General features: G+C 44.7%; 1 protein-coding gene across 1 annotated transcript in view; it reads left to right on the top strand.

The window, feature by feature from the left end:
- Positions 1 to 473: 473 nt before the first annotated feature.
- LOC141213627 (uncharacterized) overlaps positions 474 to 21,357 on the top strand; it is a 38,492-nt gene continuing 17,608 nt past the window's right edge. The window contains exon 1 of the mRNA XM_073665240.1: positions 474 to 545. The gene's annotated coding sequence lies outside the window, so the exon portion shown is untranslated. The remainder of the gene's footprint in view (positions 546 to 21,357) is intronic.

Genomic DNA, 21,357 nt, shown 5'->3' on the forward strand with positions numbered 1-21,357 from the left:
ACACACGCGGCTCTGCTCCGTACACCTCGTACACACGCGGCTCTGCTCCGTACACCTCGTACACACGCGGCTCTGCTCCGTACACCTCGTACATACGCGGCTCCGCTCCGTACACCTCGTACACACGCGGCTCCGCTCCGTACACCTCGTACACACGCGGCTCTGCTCCGTACACCTCGTACACACACGGCTCAGCTCCGTACACCTCGTACACACACGGCTCCGCTCCGTACACCTCGTACACACGCGGCTCCGCTCCGTACACCTCGTACACACGCGGCTCTGCTCCGTACACCTCGTACACACGCGGCTCTGCTCCGTACACCTCGTACACACGCGGCTCTGCTACATCCACACTGTAAACCCCTCCTGACCCCACACATAAACTTCAGCTCATCCAGCACCATGACAACCAGCACAGCAGAGTCCTGCATCCACTGAGGCCCCTGATCATGTGACCCCTGACTCCTCCCCTCCTGTGACCTCATCACAGCTCCTGTGCGCACAGAGCAGCCATATATGTGGTGGCGGCTCTGCAGGTGGAGGTATGTGGAGACCCCCATTACTGGACGCAGGGGGCATTAACCCCTTCAGCACGGAGACTCTTTTGGGGTCTTGTGTTGTCCCTTTATAAGAATCATAAGGTTTTTGTTCTGTTTCCTGTAATAGATACATACGACCCAACTATGGAGACAGGAAGGGAGGAAACGTATTGTTCTCATAGTACAGGACCCCTTTACTGGCCCCACAGTGTAATGCCCCCATTATGCCCCTTATGCAGTATGTATGATGCCCCCACACAGTGTAATGCCCCCATTATGCCCCTTATACAGGATGTATGATGCCCCCACACAGTGTAATGCCCCCATTATGCCCCTTATACAGGATGTATGATGACCCCCACACAGTGTAATGCCCCCATTATGCCCCTTATGCAGTATGTATGATGCCGCCCCACAGTGTAATGCCCCTTATACAGTATGTATGATGCCCCCACACAGTGTAATGCCACCATTATGCCCCTTATACAGGATGTATGATGACCCCCACACAGTGTAATGCCCCCATTATGCCCCTTATGCAGTATGTATGATGCCCCACACAGTGTAATGCCCCCATTATGCCCCTTATGCAGGATGTATGATGCCCCCACACAGTGTAATGCCCCCATTATGCCCCTTATACAGTATGTATGATGCCCCCACACAGTGTAATGCCCCCATTATGCCCCTTATGCAGGATGTATGATGCCCCCACAGTGTAATGCCCCCATTATGCCCCTTATGCAGGATGTATAATGCCCCCCACAGTGTAATGCCCCCATTCTGCCCCTTATACAGTATGTATGATGCCCCACACAGTGTAATGTCCCCACTATGCCCCTTATACAGGATGTATGATGCCCCCCTCAGTGTAATGCCCCCATTATGCCCCTTATGCAGGATGTATGATGCCCCCCACAGTGTAATGCCCCCATTCTGCCCCTTATACAGTATGTATGATGCCCCCACACACAGTGTAATGCCCCCATTATGCCCCTTATGCAGGATGAATGATGCCCCCACACATTGTAATGCCCCCATTATACCCCTTATACAGTATGTATGATGCCCCCGCACAGTGTAATGCCCCCATTATGGCCCTTATGCAGGATGTATGATGCCCCCACACAGTGTAATGCCCCCATTATACCCCTTATGTAGGTTGTATGATGCCCCCACACAGTGTAATGCCCCATTATGCCCCTTATGCAGGATGTATGATTCCCCCACACAGTGTAATGCCCCCATTATACCCCTTATGGAGGATGTATGATGCCCCCACACAGTGTAATGCCCCCATTATACCCCTTATACAGTATGTATGATGCCCCCACACAGTGTAATGCCCCCATTATGCCCCTTATGCAGGATGTATGATGCCCCCACACAGTGTAATGCCCCCATTATGCCCCTTATGCAGGATGTATGATGCCCCCACACAGTGTAATGCCCCCATTATGCCCCTTTACTGCCCCACAGTGTAATGCCCCCATTATGCCTCTTTACTGCCCCACAGTGTAATGCCCCCATTATGCCTCTTAAATGCCCCCCACAGTGTAATGCCCCCATTCTGCCCCTTATACAGTATGTATGATGCCCCACACAGTGTAATGTCCCCATTATGCCCCTTATGCAGGATGTATGATGCCCCCACAGTGTAATGCCCCCATTATGCCCCTTATGCAGGATGTATGATGCCCCCACACAGTGTAATGCCCCCATTATGCCCCTTATGCAGGATGTATGATGCCCCCACAGTGTAATGCCCCCATTATGCCCCTTATGCAGCATGTATGATGCCCCCCACAGTATAATGTTCCTCCTGTACCGCCTGAGGTCTTGCAGTTGGAATAATCCCTCTGGAATTGGTTTTCCTTTGGCTGCTCACCTACATGTAGACCCTCGAGCATGTATACATGCATGTAGGGGAGCAGGCCTTACTAGATATTGAGGCTTTGTACAGTAATATATCGCATGAGGATGGTATCAGAGGAGTAAGACATTTCTTGAAATCAAGATCAATAGAGGGTAGCAGACATAATGACTTCATGGAGGATCTTCTAAAATTCACTCTTACTCATAACTTCTTTCTTATTGACAGGAAGTACTTCCACCAGCTCTGGGGTACTGCAATGGGGAGATGCTGTGCCCCCCAGTATGCTAACCTATTCCTGGACTGGTGGGAGGAATCCACAATATTCAGGGATGATCATAAGTGATGGCATCCATATATTGGGGTATGGTACAAATAGAGTTACTACATTTTTATCATCTGGTCAGGGACGAGTGAACGATCTTTTTAATTTGTCGGGGAACTCAATATCAATAGAGTGGGCCTTAGATTTACATCTGAATTTATTGTAATAATAATTTTTATTTTTATCGCGACAACATATTCCACAGCACTTTACAATTTTAGGGGGAACTTATACAGACAATACAGAATAAGCTTAACTCAGATATTAAAAGGAGTGAGGGCCCTGCTCACAAGCTTACAGTCTATAAGGAAATAGGGGAGACACAAAAGGTAAAATGTACATATATTGTATAATACAGCCTTAATATACTAAATAGGGTAAGTACATAACACTACATGAACTGGTCCCCAGCCAGTATGTGTGCAGTACAGACAGAGGCTATTCAGTGCATGGATGGTATGAGCATGATTTTGAAGAAAATTTTAATATGGGCCAAACTGGGACAGTTAGATGAGTGCGTTGAGGTGATAGGCCAGTCTAAAGAAATGGGTTTTTACGTCACGCTTAAAACTGTGGGTATTGAGAGTTAATCGAATTGTCCTGAGTAGCGCATTCCAAAGGATTGGTGCAGAGAAATCTTGGAGACAGGAGTGGGAGATTCGTATTATGGAGGATTTTAGCTTTAAGTCATTAGCAGAACGGAGGGCACTGGTAGGGTGGTAGACTGAGACGAGGGAGGTGATGTAGGGCGGTGCTGAATCGTCGAGAGCTTTATGGGTAAGAGCAATAAGTTTATATTGAACTCTTTACTGGATTGGCAATCAGTGCAATGACTGGCACAGGGAAGAGGCATCGTTGTGTCGGTTGGTGAGGAATATGACCCTGACTGCTGTGTTCAGGACGGATTGGAGAGGGGAAAGTTTAGAAAGAGGGAGACCGATAAGTAAAGAGTTACAATAGTCCAGACAAGAATGAATAAGAGCTACAGTAAGAGTTTTTACCGACTCAAAGGTAAGAAAAGTTCTGATTCTAGAGATGTTTTTCAGGTGTAGATGACACGAGCGAGCGATTTGATATGATGAGTAGTGTTGAGCCACCCCCGTAGTGTTCGGGTTGGGTTCGGTTCGGTTCGTCGAACACCTGGATGTTCGAGGAACTGTTCGTCGAACACCGTTAAAACCAATGGCAGGCAAACAAAAACACATAGGAACACATAGAAAACACCTTCAAAGGTGTCCAAAAGGTGACAAACTGCTCAGAAGACGCTTTCTTTAAAAAAGCCGGCCGGCAATTCAGCAGCGGCATACACCGGTACCCGACAATTTAGACATGAAGGAATAGAGCATCACACATAGATTAGATAGATAGAAACATGTCAGTCACATATATATGAAGTACAGTGACAGTGTTGCTTACTTTACTTGTCATTTAGTGTAAAGGATTTATTAAAAAATATAATAGTGTTTTCGTGCACCGTCTCTTTAAAAAAGCCGGCCGGCAATTCAGCAGCGGTACCCGACAATTTATAACAGACAGAATAGAGCTTCACACATAGATTAGATAGATAGAAACATGTCAGTCACATATATATGAAGTACTGTGACAGTGTTGCTTACTGTACTTGTCATTTACTGCAAAGGATTTATTAAAAAAAATAATAGTGTTTTCATGCACCGTCTCTTTAAAAAAGCCGGCTGGCAATTCAGCATCTGTACCCGACAATTTAGAATAGAAGGAATAGAGAATCACACATAGATTAGATAGATAGAAACATGTCAGCCACATATATACGAAGTACAGTGACAGTGTTGCTTACTGTACTTGTCATTTAGTGTAAAGGATTTATTAAAAAATATAATAGTGTTTTCGTGCACCGTCTCTTTAAAAAAGCCGGCCGGCAATTCAGCAGCGGTACCCGACAATTTATAACACACAGAATAGAGCTTCACACATAGATTAGATAGATAGAAACATGTCAGTCACATATATATGAAGTACTGTGACAGTGTTGCTTACTGTACTTGTCATTTACTGCAAAGGATTTATTAAAAAAAATAATAGTGTTTTCAAGCACTGTCTCTTTAAAAAAGCCGGCCGGCAATTCAGCATCTGTACCCGACAATTTATAACAGACAGAATAGAGCTTCACACATAGATTAGATAGATAGAAACATGTCAGTCACATATATAATAAGTACAGTGACAGTGTTGGTTACTGTACTTGTCATTTAGTATTAAAATAAAGGATTTATTATTAAAAAAAATTGGCGTGGGGTTCCCCGTAATTTTAGTCTCTAGCGGAGGTTAAGCAGACAGCTGGGGCAGATGTTTGAAGCCTGGGAAGGGGGTAATACCCACGGAGCTTCCCAGGCTACTAATATCAGCCCCCAGCTGAATACCTAGCCTTTACTAGCTATTAAAATGGAGGACCCCCCCCAAAAAAATGACGTGGGGTCCCCCCTAATTTAATAGCTAGCAAAGGCTAGGCAGACAGCTGGGGGCTGATATTAATAGCCCAGGAAGGGAGCCATGAATATTGGCCCCCTCCCAGGCTAGAAACACCAGCCGTCAGCCGCCCCAGAAATGGCACATCCATAGGATGCGCCAATTCTGGCACTTAGCCTCGCTCTTCCACGCTGCCCTGGTGCGGTGGCAGGGGGTAATAGGGTTGGGGTTGATGTCAGCTTATAATGCCAGCTGACATCAAGCCCAGGTTAGTAATGGAGAGGCGTCTATAAGACACCCCCATTACTAACCCCATAGTCAAAGTTAAAAAAAAAAAATACAAACACCCAGAATAAAGTCCTTTAATTGAAATAAAGACACAATTCTTTATTGTTCTAAATTAAACCATGCTTACCATCACGCCCATTCCAGCTGAAGCCAACGATCTCCTGCAATAAAAGAAAAATAATAAAGCAACCTCATCCTTACCTTTCCATGGTTCCCAGGACAGCTTCAGCTCTGCTACATCGAGATGACAGGCTGGACCTGCAGAACGCTGCCATCCAGCCTGTCATCCCGCAGACACTGAGAAGCGCAGGCATGCTTGCGCTCCTCAGTGTCTGACTGTGACGGCATCCAGATGAGCCGAGGTCATGTCCAATGAACTCGGCTCACCTATGGATGCGCCATTTCTGGGGCGGCTGACGGCTGGTGTTTCTAGCCTGGGAGGGGGCCAATATTCATGGCTCCCTTCCTGGGCTATTAATATCAGCCCCCAGCTGTCTGCCTAGCCTTTGCTAGCTATTAAATTAGGGGGGACCCCACGTCATTTTTTTGGGGGGGGTCCTCCATTTTAATAGCTAGTAAAGGCTAGGTATTCAGCTGGGGGCTGATATTAGTAGCCTGGGAAGCTCCGTGGATATTACCCCCTTCCCAGGCTTCAAACATCTGCCCCAACTGTCTGCTTAACCTCCGCTAGAGACTAAAATTACGGGGAACCCCACGCCAATTTTTTTTAATAATAAATCCTTTATTTTAATACTAAATGACAAGTACAGTAACCAACACTGTCACTGTACTTATTATATATGTGACTGACATGTTTCTATCTATCTAATCTATGTGGGAAGCTCTATTCTGTCTGTTATAAATTGTCGGGTACAGATGCTGAATTGCCGGCCGGCTTTTTTAAAGAGACGGTGCATGAAAACACTATTATTTTTTTTAATAAATCCTTTGCAGTAAATGACAAGTACAGTAAGCAACACTGTCACAGTACTTCATATATATGTGACTGACATGTTTCTATCTACCTAATCTATGTGTGATTCTCTATTCTTTCTGTTATAAATTGTCGGGTACAGATGCTGAATTGCCGGCCGGCTTTTTTAAAGAGACGGTGCATGAAAACACTATTATTTTTTTTAATAAATCCTTTGCAGTAAATGACAAGTACAGTAAGCAACACTGTCACAGTACTTCATATATATGTGACTGACATGTTTCTATCTATCTAATCTATGTGTGAAGCTCTATTCTGTCTGTTATAAATTGTCGGGTACCGCTGCTGAATTTGCGCCGGCTTTTTTAAAGAGACGGTGCACGAAAACACTATTATATTTTTTAATAAATCCTTTACACTAAATGACAAGTACAGTAAGCAACACTGTCACTGTACTTCGTATATATGTGGCTGACATGTTTCTATCTATCTAATCTATGTGTGATTCTCTATTCCTTCTATTCTAATTTTTCGGGTACAGATGCTGAATTGCCAGCCGGCTTTTTTAAAGAGACGGTGCATGAAAACACTATTATTTTTTTTGATAAATCCTTTACACTAAATGACAATTACAGTAAGCAACACTGTCACTGTGCTTCTTATATGTGTGACTGACATGTTTCTATCTATCTAATCTATGTGTGAAGCTCTATTCTTTCGGTTCTAAATTGTCGGGTACCGGTGTATGCCGCTGCTGAATTGCCGGCTTTTCATGTTTCACTGTTGGCACTGTTCCCATCGATTTGGGCAATCACTGTAATGCCACAACCACCATGGCTGTGGCATTACAGTGAGTGGCAGACAATCCCTGCATGATTGGTGCTCTAAATAGCGCCAGACATGCAGTACACGCTTTTGGTGCACGAACAGTTATCGAACATAACCTCGAACAGCCGAATTTTTTGCAAATCGTTCGGGTTCGTCGAACAACTCGAACACCACCCAAAACAGCTCGAATTTGAGATTGGCGAACAGTTCTAGTCGAACACCGCTCATCTCTAATGATGAGTGAAGGAAAGATCTGAATCAAGCATGACCCCAAGACAGCCGGCATGTTGCTGGCGAGTAATGATGGAGGCACAAACAGAAATGGCAGTATCGGGCATAGGTAGGTTATTGGAGGGAGGAAATACGAGTAGTTCAGTTTTTGACAGATTCAATTTTAGATAGAGGGAGGTCATAGTGTTAGAGACAGCGGAAAGACAATCACTGGTATTTTGTAATAATGCAGGGGTGATGTCCGGAGAAGAGGTGTATAATTGGGTGTCATCAGCATAGAGATAGTACTGAAAACCGAATCTGCTGATTGTTTGTCCAATAGGAGCGGTGTATAAGGAGAAAAGAAGGGGGCCTGGGACTGATCATTGAGGAAACCCGAAAATAAGGGGAAGGGAAGAGGAGCCAGCAAAAGACACAGTGAAGGAGCGGTCAGAGAGGTAGATCCACAGTGTCGAATGCTGCAGAGAGATCCAGGAGAAACAGCAGGGAGTAGTGACCATTAGATTTGGCTGTTAGTAGATCATTAGAAACTTTAGTGAGTGCAGTTTCACTAGAATGTAAAGAGCGGAAACCAGATTGTAAAGGGTCAAGAAGGGAGTTATCTGAGAGATAGCGGATTAGACAGGAGTGGACCAGTCCTTCCAGGAGTTTAGAGATAAAGGGAAGATTGGAAACAAGTCTGTAGTTAGCAGCACAGTTCTGGTCCAGGGATGTTTTTTTAAGTAATGGATGTATGCTGGCATGTTTAAAAAAGGAGAGAAAAATACAAGATGAGAGGTAGAGATTGAATATTTTAGTTAGGTGAGTGGTGACAGCTGGAGAAAGGGACTGAAGGAGATATGAGAGAATAGGGTCACTGGTGCAGGTGGTAGAGCGAGAGGAAGCAAGGAGCCTTGTCACTTCTTCAGTGACTGGTTTGAAGTCAGAAAATGAGCAAGATGCAGTGTGGGAGGGAGGAGCATGCATAACATTTGGGGATAGAGAGAAAATTTCCTGTCGGATATGGTCAATTTTTTCTTTGAAATAATTGGCCAGATCATCAGTGCTGAGGTTGGTGGTTGGGGTCTGTGCTGTTTGATTAAGGAGAGAGTGAAAAGTGTCAAACAGGTGTTTAGGATTATTGGACCGTGAGATGATGAGGTTGTTAAAGTAGGTTTGTTTGGAGGGGTGAAGAGCGGAGTTATAGGTTTTAAGCGTAAATTTATAATGGAGGAAATCTTCAGCCAGATTAGATTTTGTCCATAGCCGTTCGGCACACCTGGAGCACCGCTGGAGAAAACGTGTTTGCAGCATGTTCCAGGGTTGTCGCCGTCTGTGCCGAGTTGTTCTCTGTGTAGGAGGTGCACCTTCACCCAGGGCGCATTGCAATGTTTCGTTTTAATGCTTCAGTGCAGAGTCAGGGCATGAGAGGGAGGAGATTGGGGCCAATGATGATTGCAACGTTTTCATAAATTTCTGGGTGTTAATGCCATGTATATTTCTATAAGTGTGGAAAGTGGGGGTGTCTTGAGCAGGGTGACAGTTCTTGACAGAGAATGAAAGAAGGTTGTGATCAGAGAGCGGAAGAGGAGAGTTAGTAAAGTCATGTATTGAACAGAGCCGGGTGAATATCAGGTCAAAGAGTATTTCCATCTTCATGTGTAGGAGAATTAGTAAGCTGTGAGCGATAAAAGATGAGCGGCTGATGGGGAGAGGGAATCGCCTATTGGGATGTTAAAGTCTCCCATGATGAGGGTGGGGATGTCATAGGCGATACACAACTGCCACTCGCAGGGAGAAAGGCCAGTAGAGTATGACTGTGTGGGCCTCAAAAGAAGGGAAGATAAGTGAGGGTACTGAGGATATAACCTGAAAAGTACATTTTATTTAAAGGAGCAGACCAACACCAATTATTATCAGTTGCCTTTCCTGTATGTACTGATCAAGAAAGATTGTCATGAGACCCTAGGGACACTCATCTACCATAAACCTTCAAGCACTAATAAACTATTGAAGTGGGATAACTACCACCCCATCCCCATAAAAAGAGGAAAACCCAAGGGCCAATTTTTACGGTTGAGAAGGTACTGCTCGAATGTCACAGATTTTAATATACAGGCAATAGACCTGAACAACAGATTGAGGGATGAAGGGTACTCATGGTACATTTTGGATTCCGCATCATCGTTTGCAGAAAAATGGGAGAGAGAGACACTCCTCCATACCAATCCAAGAGACCAAGAAGAAGATTGGACAACACGAATAAGAAAAACTTACGACAATCAGAGTGACTGTATCTTTTATATCCTCTTATCCTCAGAAAACACTGGGATATACTTGTGGTCGACTCGGACCTGAAGGGTGCTGTGGGATCTACTCCCACAATAAATTTCAGAAAGGGTCGGTCAATTAGGGACCATTTAGTGCATAGTTTCTACTGCACTTGCACCAAAGTGGATTTGGCTAGATAGAAGAATCTGTGGTTTCTTTAGATCTGGAGAACGTTGTACATATAATTGGATGAGACCATGTAAATCTTTCTCAAGTTCCTTCATGGTTAAAAAATGTTTCCAGTGGGATTATTACAACTGTAAAACCTCAGGACTAGTAGATAAGGCCACATGCATCCGCCCCCTAGAATATATAGACAAGATCAAGAGGGTGTCTAAGAGGAGAGTAGGGGAGCATTTGGGCGATATACGCCATGGTTGGTAGATCCCATTAGTGAGATACAAGAACAGTGCACATTGAGATGAAACCGGAGACATCTCCTTTTGTATCATTGTGGTGGTTAAATCCAATGTGAGAGGAGGTGATCGCAATAGATGTATCCTCAAAAAAGAAAGTAAGTGGATTTTTAGGCTGGATTCAAATTTCCTATACCTGTTTAGTGTGAATACAGTCCCATTCTGGATTATAATTTTAGATTGTATACTCTACTCATTGCTAGTCAGTTCCCTGTGAATGGGGTTTAAATATTGTGTCTGAGCTTCTATATCAGAATTATTACTTATCAATTATATTCCACTTATACTATTTCATAATTAACAAGTGTGGTAATGCTTTTGTATCTCCAATTATGTAATAGGAGTCAAATTGGACCATTTAGGAATATACTGTGGGCCATCATCCCATATTTTATGTAGTGATAAAGTAGATCTACACGCCTATTGCATGATGGGAGGATGTGCAATACTTGTTTTTCGTCTCCCATGATGCTGATCTCAGAGAGAGGATTTTTCTATGTTTGCGATATGCAATCCAAAACCATTATACGCTCCGGTGTGGAACGCATGCTTCCAGACATGCGCATTCGCAGATAGGAGACCGTGATGCACTCCGGCATGGAACGCACATGTCCGGCATGTTTGAGCTTTCTTTTTGCCCTTTGTTTTGTGCTGAATTGTGGGGAATACTTGAGAATTTATTTTTGTTCCATCTGTCTTTAGTTGATCCCACTGATGCATCAGATAAGTCCTCAGAGAATTATAATTAGAGGAACCCATGGACACATTAGGATTTGTGAAGCTGACCTCCGCTCTCCTCTATTTCTTTAGAATTTATTGTGTGACCTGTATTTCAAAACAGTAGCTCTTGGTTTGTTTCATTTCCATGTGTAAATTGAATTTGACTCGTGGTCTTTCATATCTCTTTCAAACTTAGTTTTTTTCATGTCTGAGATCCATCCTCCAGACTTTGTAAATTCTTTTGCATATTTTGTTCGAGTTTTGCATCCCAAAAGTCTTCTACACTAGGCGGAAAACTTTCACTGAGTTTTTTTCAAGAAACAAATATCAAACGCAACGTGACTTGTTTATCCTATAAGGCTGTGTGCCCACTATGCGTTTTTTAAGCGTTTCCGTAGCGGCAGTTCCGCTGCAGAAGCGCTTAAAAAACGCTTGGTAGAAGGTCTGCCATGTTCCCCAAAGATAATCCGCATGTGCTGTGCACATGCTGTGAAAATTTCCGCTGCGGATTATCATTGCGGAAAAATCCGCAGCACTATCAATTATTTTGCGGAATCGCTTCGTTTTCGCCGCCATTGACTTGCATTGGAACACAAGACATCCGCATCACTGCATCTGCAGATGCGGATACCATGCGGTTCAATGTGCGGATGGTACCCGGGTTTGGAGAAGAGGAGACTCTTCTCCGGACACGGGTACCATAGTACCTGTAAAAAAAAAAGAATAAAATAAAAAATATACATTATACTTACCTTCTCATGGCCCTTGGTCTCCATAGCAATCCGTCTTGGCTTGCCGGCAGCTCGCAATGGTCTTAAAAGGACTTACCATGACGTCATTTAGTCATGTGACGGGTCGCGTGACCCGTCACATGACTAAATGACGTCATGGCAGGTCCTTTTAGTCCACCGCGAGCTACCGGCAAGCCAGGACGCATCGGATAAAGACACCAGGGGCCATCAGAAGGTAAGTATAATATTTATTTTTTACCATTCTTTCGGTCACACTATATATGCCGGTTGCATGGATTTGTATACAGTGCTGGCCAAAAGTATTGGCACCCCTGCAATTCTGTCAGATAATACTCAGTTTCTTCCTGAAAATGATTGCAATCACAAATTCTTTGGTATTATTCTCTTCATTTAATTTGCTTGCAAGGAAAAAACACAAAAGAGAATGAAGCAAAAATCAAATCATTGATCATTTCACACAAAACTCAAAAAATGGGCCAGACAAAAGTATTGACACCCTCAGCCTAATACTTGGTTGCACAACCTTTAGCCAATTAACTGCGAACAACTGCTTCCGGTAACCATCAATGAGTTTCTTACAATGCTCTGTTGGAATTGTAGACCATTCTTCTTTGGCAAACTGCTCCAGGTCCCTGATATTTGAAGGGTGCCTTCTCCAAACTGCCATTTTGAGATCTCTCCACAGGTGTTCTATGGGATTTAGGTCTGGACTCACTGCTGGCCACCTTAGAAGTCTCCAGTGCTTTTTCTAAAACCATTTTATAGTGCTTTTGGAAGTGTGTTTTGGGTCATTGTCCTGCTGGAAGACCCATGACCTCTGAGGGAAGACCCCGCTTTCTCACACTGGGCCCTACCTTATGCTGCAAAATTTGTTGGTAGTCTTCAGACTTCATAATGCCAAGCACACGGTCAAGCAGTCCAGTGCCAGAGGCTGCAAAGCAACCCCAAAACATCAGGGAACCTCCGCCATGTTTGACTGTAGGGACCGTGTTCTTTTCTTTGAATGCCTCTTTTTTTTCCCTGTACACTCTATGTTGATGCTTTTTCCCAAAAAGCTCTACTTTTGTCTCATCTGACCAGAGAACATTCTTCCAAAATGTTTTAGGCTTTCTCAGGTAAGTTTTGGCAAACTCCAGCCTGGCTTTTTTATGTCTTGGGGTAAGAAGTGGGGTCTTCCTGGGTATCCTACCATACAGTCCCTTTTCATTCAGACGTCGACGGATAGTACGGGTTGACACTGTTGTACCCTCGGACTGCAGGGCAGCTTGAACTTGTTTGGATGTTAGTCGAGGTTCTTTATCCACCATCCGCACAATCTTGCGTTGAAATCTCTCATAAATTTTTCTTTTCCGTCCACATCTAGGGAGGTTAGTCACAGTGCCATGGGCTTTAAACTTCTTGATGACACTGCGCACAGAAGACACAGGAACATTCAGGTCTTTGGAGATGGACTTGTAGCCTTGAGATTGCTCATGCTTCCTCACAATTTGGTTTTTCAAGTCCTCAGACAGTTCTTTGGTCTTCTTTCTTTTCTCCATGCTCAATGTGGTACACACAAGGACACAGGACAGAGGTTGAGTCAACTTTAACCCATGTTAACTGGCTGCAAGTGTGAGTTAGTTATTGCCAACACTTGTTAGGTGCCACAGGTAATTTACAGTTGCTGTTAATTACACGAATTAGAGAAGCATCACATGATTTTTCAAAGGGTGCCAATACTTTTGTCCACCCCCTTTTTTAGGTTTGGTGTGGAATTATATCCAATTTGGCTTTAGGACAATTCTTTTTGTGTTTTTTTTCATTGAAGACAAATTAAATGAAGAGAATACCACCAAAGAATTTGTGATTGCAATCATTTTCAGGAAGAAACTGAGTATTATCTGACAGAATTGCAGGGGTGCCAATACTTTTGGCCAGCACTGTAGTGTGACCAAGTTGTCAAGCACTTTCCAAGTGATGCTAAAATCGCTTGGAAAGCACTTGACAACCCGCATGCGGAAATGCATGCAATAATGCTTCACTTCTGCTTGTCCCTGGCAGGAAAAACACATGTAAAATCCGCATGCGTTTTTCCTGCCAGGAAGATGCAGAAACGCTTAGGAAAAATCTGGAGCTTTTCTGCATCGTGGGCACATAGCCAAAGGGTATGTGCCCACAATGCAGAAATGAAGCAGAAAATTTCTGCATGGTCTTGGCAGTCAAAAACACTTGCTGATTTTACATGTGTTTTTGCAGCGTTTTTACTTGCGGATTTGACTTGCGTCTTTCAAGTGCGTTGGGACCTCAAATCCGCATGCAGAAATGCACAAATAATGGACATGCTGCTGATTTGCCCGCAAGGAAAATCCACTGTGGAAAATTCCGCAGCATGGGCACAGAACATGCAGATTTTCAGTGGGGATCATGGGGCACGGATTACCAAGCGTTTTGCAAGCATTTACGCTGCGGTTAATCCGCATCAAAAACGCTTGAAAAACACATAGTGGGCACACAGCCTAAGGGTTTTTTTAAATGTGGACATACGTCCTGTAAAGCATGCAACTATGTTAATAAAGCCGACACATTTGAAGAAAACCTAACGGGACAGCAATTTGCAATACACAGTTTCATCAATTGTAACACTATAGGGGTCATCTATTTAATAGAGTGTATAGAGAGTTAATTACAATATGTGGGATGGACGTCAGATCCGCTATAAACATGTATTAGAAGACATTTATCTGACGCAATCAATCCCACAGCATTAAACAGGTCTGTGGTTTCAAGACGCTTTTCATAAAAACATAAAGGGGATATCAGATCCTTCAGATATTAGGAATAGAAAAGGTTTATAAACCATTAAGAGGTGGAGATATGAAAAGAAAAATCTTAAATAGAAAGTCATATTTGATATTTAATTTACACACTAGAGCCCCACAGGGAATGGACATCAGACAGGATTAATATCACAGTACAATTAATTGTATTTGTCTTTGATTTCCAGTGATTTTATTGAATGTCTCATGCATGAGTTGTATGTGTGTATTGTAGAGATCTGAGATTGTGGGTTGTAAGTAATCACCTAGGCAGGTTAACGATGCAACAATATTTTATTAATCACAGCCATGGTAATGCAGCAATTCCAGGTAAATGGCCCAAAATACAGTTCTCTCAGTCCTTAAGTTCTCAACCTGGGATCAGTAGTTCCCCTGGCTTTGTATCAGGTGATGCCCACTGTCTCCCATCTTTTGGTTGGCCCACAGATTTCGTATCTCCAGCCAGTATAGTCTGTAGCCACAATCCATGATCCTCTAGACGACAGATGAAAGCACAGGTATCCAGTAGCAGCAGTCCTTCAATAGAGGTTAAATCCAAATGACATATCCACAACTGAAGCACGTTTATCCACTTTAGTTGATAACAAATCTTCAACACTCCATAAGCCATCCATCCACCAGCTCCAGAGCCACAGATCCTAACCCTCTTACATCCTTCCACCAACTCCCAAAGCTAAAACATGTCTCTCCTCTCCTTCTCTGGGGTCAGCCCCTTCCCTGCTCGGAAGTGATGACACCCTTTCCCTTAAGCATTTACTGTTCGCTAAAGCAATGATGAATATTCTAGAAGCCTTCATTTGAGACTGCTTGTAAGACCCCCTGTGGTGACAGCTCCACTGTGTCTACAGTCTACACTCTCCTAATGAGATTATTGGCTGTTCGAACAATGGACTCTTGAGATAAAGATGAGATTAGTGGAATGCTGAACATTTTACAAATGACTCTTAAGGCCCCGTCACACTAAAGCCCCCGTCTCACATAGCGATATCGCTAGCGATATCGCTGCTGAGTCACGGTTTTGGTGACTCACCAGCGACCTCACCAGCGATGTCGCTGTGTGTGACACTTTGCAACGATCAGGCCCCTGCTGTGAGGTCGCTGATCGTTGCAAAGTGTCCTGGACCATTTTTTGGTCGTTGGCCTCCCGCTGGCCAGCACACATCGCTGTGTGTGACCAGCGGGACCAACGATCTGGCTGGTAACTATGGTAAACATCGGGTTACTAGGGGCACGCGCGCACTTAGTAACCCGCTGTTTACCATGGATACCACTCTGCTACGGTGCGCGGAGGCTCCCGCGCACCGTAGCAGAGTGGTATCCATGGTAAACAGCGGGTTACTAGGGGCACACGCGCACTTAGTAACCCGATGTTTACCATAGTTACCAGCCTGCTCCTGCTTGCAGCAGGCTGGTAATGGGAGCAGGACATCGTGGAACGATTCTTTCCACGATATCGCTGCTCCCCTGATCGCTGGTGATTCTGCCTGTTTGACAGCTCACCAGCGATGTATTAGCGATGCAGCAACGATCCCTGACAGGTCATATCGTTGTCGAGATCGCTGCTGCAACGATCCCGACAACGATACGACCTGTCAGGGATCGTTGCTGAGTCGCTATGTGGTCGCTGGTGAGCTGTCAAACAGGCAGGCTCACCAACGATCAGGGCAGCAGCGACATCGTGGAAAAAATCATTCCACAATGCCCTGCTCCTGGTTACCAGCCTGCTGAAGCAGGAGCAGGCTGGTAACTATGGTAAGCATCGGGCTACTAGGGGCACACGCGCTCCTAGTAACCCGTTGTTTATCATGGTTACCACTCTGCTACAGTGAGCGGGAGGTTACCACTCATTTTAGCAGGCTCGTAACCATGATAAACAGCTTGTTACTAGGTGCGCATGTGCCCCTAGTAACCCGATGTTTACCATAGTTACCAGCCTGATCGCTGCTCCCGCTGGTCACACACAGCGATGTGTGCTGATCAGCGGGAGGGCAACGACCAAAAAATGGTCCAGGACACTTTGCAGCGATCAGCGACCTCACAGCAGGGGCCTGATCGTTGCAAAGTCTCACACATAGCGACATCGCTGGTGAGGTCGCTGTTGCGTCACCAAAACCGTGACACAGCAGCGATCTCGGTATGTGAGACGGGGGCTTTACATACTGACAAGTATGCAGAACTATATAAAACATAACAAGTAAATCACTAATAACACACTCTAATAATATTGACGAAAATGGTCGTCCGTTCTGGAAAAATATCATAATCTTTAGTAGGTGGGCAGCTCCTTACATGTTTTACCATTTTCTTCCATACAATACAGGGTTAAATTGTCTGAGAAGTACTCTGTAATCAACAGAAACTCAGGCGTTCCAAAGGGAAAAATATAAAAGTATCACAGAGACCCACATGTTACAAATCAGGAATAAGCATTGGTTTCCTATGTCGGCACTTGGTGGTATGCCATCACAACAGTTTTTATGAATTTGCAAAAAATGTGAGGTTTTAACAATATAGACAATGCTGGAGAATCCATCTCTCCTCCTTTCTCTACTTGAACCTTGAAATGTCCCTGTGACGATACAGAGTAAAATCTTAATAAGCCATACGATTAGATTTGTTAAGTCAAGAGAAATACACTATCGTGTTGTGTTGACTTAGGCTATGTGCCCACGATGCAGAAATGAAGCAGAAAATTTCTGCAGCATTTCTGCATCTCCCTGGCTGAAAAAACGCATGCAGATTGTGCATGCGGTTTTCCTGCAGAATACATGCGGATCCTCATGCGGATTCACATGCGTTTCCGCATGCAGATTGACAAGCGCTTTCCAGGCGATAGCATCACTTGGAAAGTGCTTGTGACAACTAGGTCACACTGTATAAATCCATGCAAACAGCATGGATTTATACAGTGTGAACCGTAAAAATTAAAACAAATAAAGCTATACTCACCCCCGATGCCCCAGCGTGGCTGCAGCGCTCGTTCCTCTCTGCTTCCTGGATGCCGGCATATCGCGAGACAGAGCGGTGAAGGGCCTGCGGTCACATGACTGTGACGTCACCGCAGGTCCTCAAGCGATGCCGGCATTCAGAGAGAAGCCTTCGGAAAGGTGAATATAAACTTTATTTGTTATTTTATTCTTTTTTTACAGGTGGAATGGTACCCAGGTCTGGATGAGAGTCTTCTCTCCTCCAGAACTGGGTACCATCCGCACATAGAGACGCATATAAGCCGCTTGTAAAAATGTACAGTCGTGGTTTCTATGCTTCTCAATGCAAGTCAATGGCGGGAGTTCCGCTGCGCTTCCGCAAAATTAAATGACATGCTGCGGATTTTTGTACGCAGCATAAACGCTGCGGAAAAATCCGCAGCATGTGCATAGAACATGCGGAATCCCCTTGGGGACCATGGGGTGCGGATTACCTAGCGTTTCACAAGCGTTTATGCTGCGGAAATTCCGCAGCATAAACGCTTGAAATACGCAACGTGGGCACCCAGCCTTACAAATGTATTTGTATTTCTCTTGCTGATCAATAAGGTCATAGTATTTGTATAACCCTGAATGCTGAATTCTATTCGTATAGAAACAATCATGTTTACTATGCTAACGACAAATTGTACTGAGTCAGCTGAAAGTTTATTTACAACAACCCCTGTGATACCAACTATGTAAATAGGTTAGCTCAAACAATGATAGGTGATCCCTGCACCTTTACCTCTTTTACCTGGGCCTGATGACCTCACACAGATGTAAATATAAACAAGGATGTCTGTAGTGCTGTAGACAGAATGAGACTTGGGACAGAGAATCAAGGAACATCAGAAGGACTTTGGAAGGAGAATGGGAGACATCCTTCAGGAAAGTAGATAGATTGTATGGCATCTAAAGAGACACAGATTTGTATTCTACATGATTCTAGTCTAAGGGTATTGGCCCTGACTGAAAAGGTTCAGATCTGCTCCATTAACCATCAGAGAGACCATGGATACTTTTGGGGAGTCCAGGAGAGGACGAAAAAGTCAATTGGCCTCATGGATATGTTGTTTTGGGGTTGCTAGGAGGGACCCACCTGTCGCCTAGAACCCATGGAGACATTTGGAGTTGCCAGGAGGCACCCACCGGTCGCCTGGCCCCATGAAAACTCTCGAAGAGGCCAGGATGGGACCATCGGGTCTCCTGGTCTTGTACCCCGATGGACTGTTGGCTTCCTAAGCTTGCCGCTACCTTCTCTCTGTGGGGGCCCGCCAGAAGTGGGAGGCCACTGGTGGAGGTAGTCGGCCCTGGAAGACTTCCAAAGTCGCAGCTGTTCTGTCCCAGGTGGGTGGAGAATGAAGGGTGAGACGGTGTATGTTGTACCATCTTGGGTATTTGCTGGGACTGTTCTGTGTGTTTATTGTCCGCTTTGTGGATAATAAAGTATTGCACACTGTTTTACCCTCACCCTGTGTTTGAGTAACGTTACGCCCACGGTAGACCCCGGGTCTTCACAGTCCCTGACCGGGGCGGCTCCATGCGGTGATCTTCAGACAAGATACATTGAATAAACAGTGAGCTGACCTCCCTCTCCATTTTACCATTATATCCATGTTTTCCCTATAATGACGAATATTTATTTTTGCTAAAACTGTGATATTTTCACTTTAAAACTTTTTTTTAATCTTTTTTATAAACTTTAAACAACTCTCATTAATGCGATCATATAACACAGAAGCCTCTGATTGCTCAGGTGATGCACTGTACTACTGTAGTACCGTGTATTATCACTGCCTGTGCAATAGTAACAGCCCCATACACATGATACGTGTTGGCTGAACCGTCATTTGGCAGACGGCTATCTCTCCAGACTCCCCCATACACACATATTCCAGCTTTCCTGTGATTTGTATGACTGACTGCATCTGTAGGGAGGCCCCCAAATACATTATATAGTCGACCAAAATCAGTGCTTCCATGCAACTTTAGTCTAATGTTTATGGAGGCGTTAAAAGGTAACATATGGAATGCTGAAATTTTCTCTTTATTCATATCTTCTGCTTTTTGCATGCTTTTTCTTTTACAAGAATTGTTGGTGACAATTTTCTTTTGAAACATTTTAATATCTGCTTTTTCTTTTAATATAGGAAAGCCTAAGGCCAGAAATAAACCCCATAATACACTGTACATGTAGACTTTAGTATCAAATAATTTCTGTCTGCGGTGTTTGTGCAAACAAAACAGCTTTTATAAAATCCTCAAACTTCTGTATGTGAATCAGACATGAGATCTAACTTGATGGAAGATTACAGTTCGGGGAAGACGGGAAACATTCATATAGACGGCCGGTGGAGATGTAGTCAGTGACGGACTGTGGCCAAATATGGTTTTAGATCTGTAGTAGAAGATATTGCCTCATCATGAAGTAGTTATTTCTCTTGTGTAATGAATATCTCCTGTAGTATTGCTAATTCCAATTCCAGTGTCGGAAAATGAGACGAGAATTAGCTTTATGGAAGGTGAGTCTGAGAAACGTATTCAGCTGCAGACTCAGAGGAAGAAATTGCTTGTTGTCTGTCGCCTAAAATATAAAGGTTTTATTATTAGATGTAAAGAAAAAACTAAATACTGTAAAAAAATAAATCTCCTCATATGTTTCTGCGACGTGCCCCCTGGGCCGTGGGGTACTCGGTGCCGGGCCGGTAGATGCTGCGGGTGATGTCACAGTGGCGGTGACCCGGTCCGTGACCCAGGGCGGTCGATAAAAGGGGTATTTATAGGGGTTTTATAGTTTATTATTAGAGTTCGTGACGCCACCTGTGGAATGTTGCTAAGGGGAGCCGCTGCTGCGGAACAGTCCTCTGAAGCTGATCTTGTAGCAGCAGGGATGGTGAGACTCTCCACAGGTAGAGTTAGCTTCAGGGCAGTGTTGGTGTTATAGCTGATGTTGGGGGCTATAGTGCAGGGATTGATGGCGCAGTAATAAACACAGAGCCAGCGTGGTGCTGTCCCAGGGTCTTTTCTCACGGTTATTGCACTCCAAGTTACAACTGCAGATCATAACTTCCCACGTCGTCCTGTGTTTACTCAGTGAGGGGCTCGGGCTACCCCCAAGTAGCTCCAGAGTACTTAGCAGGCCCCCCTTCGGTGTGTTCTCTTCTCTGGCTTTTTCCCTGCACCTCACATCTAGTGACTCCAATCCGGTACCCTCGGGCCTTGGCGGGTGACATCTGTTCCGTCCCCTGGGTCCTATGTGGCTACCTACTCGGTGCGACTGATGTGGACTTGTGGCAACTGCACCTTGAAAGTACAGAAGCCTCCGGTTTCTAGTTAAGACTAGGATTCTTTTACTAGTTGATGGACCGGTTCCCTTTTGATGGCCTGACCCCTCCACCTCCTGGTAGACGCGGGCGTACGGGTGGCCTCCAGCACTGCCCGTACCCCTGGGATCCTTTCTTCTCTGTGCCTGGAGCCTCCCGCTTTCTCTCCTCTCTCCTTCTGTCCTGGGTCTCACAGGCTAGGCCCACCTCTGAAGCAGAGCACCTAAAGAGCCCCTGCTCCTTTCACTTCTCCTCTCCAACAACTCTCTACTCTAAGATGGCTTCCCTCTATATACTCCTATGGAAGTGCTCCCCTGATCTTCTTCCTCCACCTACACCCACTACTTGGTCCCCCCCCTCTCTGGGTTCTCCCCACTCCAGCCAGGGGGAGGGCTCAGCAAGGATTCAGAGGCATATTGCCCCCCTTTGCTGCTTGGAGTGGTGTGTGTTGGATGCTGATGTTAGGGTCCTGAGCTGTACTCCTTCCTTACCTGAGAGTGAGGTACCACACCTCTGGTTGAGATGCAGTACCTCTGTGGCGACCGAACCCTCAGGGGCGCCACATTTCCCCTTAGTATCTCCAAC

The sequence above is a fragment of the Phyllobates terribilis genome, unplaced genomic scaffold (assembly GCF_046119375.1).
Source record: "Phyllobates terribilis strain yellow unplaced genomic scaffold, ASM4611937v1 Scaffold_200__1_contigs__length_3551848, whole genome shotgun sequence".
Classification (NCBI taxonomy): Eukaryota; Metazoa; Chordata; class Amphibia; order Anura; family Dendrobatidae; genus Phyllobates; species Phyllobates terribilis.